This window comes from Schistocerca gregaria, chromosome 8 (genome assembly GCF_023897955.1).
Source record: "Schistocerca gregaria isolate iqSchGreg1 chromosome 8, iqSchGreg1.2, whole genome shotgun sequence".
NCBI classification, from domain to species: domain Eukaryota; kingdom Metazoa; phylum Arthropoda; class Insecta; order Orthoptera; family Acrididae; genus Schistocerca; species Schistocerca gregaria.
In genome coordinates, this window is record NC_064927.1 from 52,813,150 (window position 1) to 52,816,134 (window position 2,985).

Here is a 2,985-nt window from a genome sequence, read left to right on the forward strand (position 1 = left end):
TAATGGTTGGCTTACTGTAGTCATTGTACGTGGAGGTACGGGAGTTCCTAACGTACCTGGACTTGAAAGTTTCGTTGATAGAGACATTATCGCCTATCGTACCTACCATATGGCAGAACTTGGAAATAAAGACTTTGGTAAATCAGCTTATATGTCGCCTTCTCCATTGTCTTTGTATGCTCGTAGTAAGAGAAAAATATGTTTAAATGAGTCTGATTTCATTTGGGGTAAAGGTAAAGGAGTATGTGAATATGTAAAGTTTGTTGGTGACTGTACTTTGTATTTCATAAATAAATTCATCTGTATGCAAACTGATCTGTAGCGTCAGCCATTAACAGTAACTGTTTGCCCAGTGGGGAGATAATCAATAAACCGAATCCCCTTATCATCACAGAACACTGATGTCAGGACCTGCCGAAGAAATTGCCTTTGCTTCCATTGTTGGTGGAGAATCAGCATGTTTCCACTGCTTTGACTGTCTTTTTGTCTCTGGGGTGTAGTAGTACACACAGGTTTCATCTACGGTCACAAACCGGTGCAAAAAATCTTGTTTGTTTCTCCTAAAACGGGCTAAACTTGGTCTCGATATGTTCACTCTCATGCGTTTTTGATCCAGCGTCAAGAGTCGCGGCACCCAACTTGCAGATAATTTTTTCCATTTCTAATTCTTCACTTAAGATGTGAAATACGCTTTCATATGCCATCTGGCAAGCGTGAGTAATTTCGTGCAGTTTCAATTGGCGATCCTCGAGGTCCATTTTTGGCACTTTTACAATTATTACTGGAGAAATGACACATGTTTGCCGACAACTGCGCGGATCATGATCTAAGCTCTCCCCACCAAATTTAAACCTATTTGTCCACTTGGCAACAGTTTAATATGAAGGAGCAGATTCCTCCAGTATATTCTGGAAATAGGCATGAATGTCCTTTGCTTTCGTACCTTTCTTTACGAAGTGCATAATCATGCTCGAATCTCGATTTTTTCTGTCTTCGCAAATCACTACGCAGGAACAACAACAAAGCCACGTCACTGCCACCACTCTCTTCCAAGAGCATTGACGTGGCAAGTTTACTTACTTAGCGTATGGCAGTGCACGTCATTTTACGCTTCTTACAAATGTTTAAACAAAGATATACATCAAAAACACAATAAAACATACAGATAATGGGCAATACAATTAAACAGAGACAGCAAGATAATATATCGTCAATACAATTAAATGCTAACATCAAAATTATATATAAGGTCTTTTGCGGCGTCTGTTGGCATCAGAAAACCACTAAACGTACCACTGTAAGCTCTTCTGTCGCACTCTTGGACGATGGGGCAAACAGTCTGTTGGCTCCGCAGTCGCAGTTGGGAGTTGGTGTTTTTCCCCATTTGTAAGGATATCTGCACCGTGATATGTCCGTGTTCTGTTAAGGGATGACCATATTTTACGTAGTAGTTCATTTCCGGGTCGGTCTGTCAGTGATGCAGGGGAGGGCTTGACAATGCTCAGGGCACACCTCTCGCCATTGCCCCCTCCAGGTCTTTATTGCATCAAAGTTTATACTTTGCAATTTCTTGGCTGTTATCATTGTTGGATGTCTAGGCCGAAGTCTGTTTCTTTCCAGGTCAGGCATGTCGCAGTGTGTAGGAAGCTGGTCGTTTTCGAGCATCTTCCTGTATTCCTGGAGAAGAGCATTCTTCCGATGCAGGGCCGCAGGTCGTATGTGGCTTAGAATTCGCAGCCAGTGTGTTGGGATTGATTTCATGGTTCTGCTGACAATTCGCATCGTGCTATTCAGCTGCACGTTGATTTTGTTGTTGTTGTTGTTGTTGTTGTTGTGTGGACACTGTTCATCTAGACCGGAGCGCAGTGCTCCGCGGCCGAGTAGACCAGTCTGAGTGGCGACACGTTTAGCGTGTCAGCCGAGGAGCCCCAACTACTGCTGCACAGCTTCTGGAGAATATTATTCCTCGTATTTAGTTTGGCTGCAGTATTTTCCAGATGTCGTTTACAAGTGAGCTCTCTGTCAAAAGTGACTCCAAGGTACTTTGGATGCTCGTTAGATCGGAGTCGTTTTCCATCGAGACGGAAGTCAAGTTGTTTGCTTGCTAATTTATTATTGAGATGGAAACATGTAGTTTCGGTTTTTGTAGGATTTTGCAGTAATCCCCATTTACTAAAATACGCGCTTAATGTCTACAAGTCAGGTGTCAAGGTTGTTTTGATGACCTCAAAGTTCCTGTGTTGTGTTGCCAAGACCCAATCGTCCGCGTACCCAAACTTCCTGGAAGATGTGGATGGCATAAAGGCAAAATATAAGCTGAAAATACTTGAGCCAACACGGAGTCCTGCGGTAGGACACTGTTCAGGGTTCTTTGGACGCTTATCAGTTCTCCTATTACTATTTGGAATGTTCTGGCAGCAAGCATCTGTAAGTCTGCTAGTTCTCATGCAAGGGATTGTTCGCATGAATTTGCACAATAGGCCATGTCTCCAGACAGTGTCATAGGCAGCAGACAGATCTATGAAAACAGCTGATGTTTTTAATTCCCTTTGGTACCCAGCCTCTATGTGTGTAGTTAGTGACATAATCTGGTCTGTACAGAAGAAACTCCGGATGGACTCCATCAGATCCAGGTGCTTTTCCCGATTTTACGTCTTTGAGAGCACTCGTTATGTCTTCTGCCGAGAATGGACGTTGTGAGCTCATGCTTTATTTTAGTGGTGTGAGCTCTATCTCGCGGAGTTTTAGAGGTTGACAGCATGTGGGAGGCAGTGTCTTTTGGATGTATCGGTATTTCTTCGTGGATGCTCTTAGTTTTCTTAAAAGGGACCATTCTTTTCTGCTAGACGCTTTGAAGTCTAGTTCTTGACCGGTTTCCGTCCATCGTTGTCGTCGAGCCACATCAAGCTTGTGCAATGGGCCGTCAGCAGTTTCCTGATCGTCGCTATTGGGGAATACCTGGTACTGATTTGCACATTCTTTGTT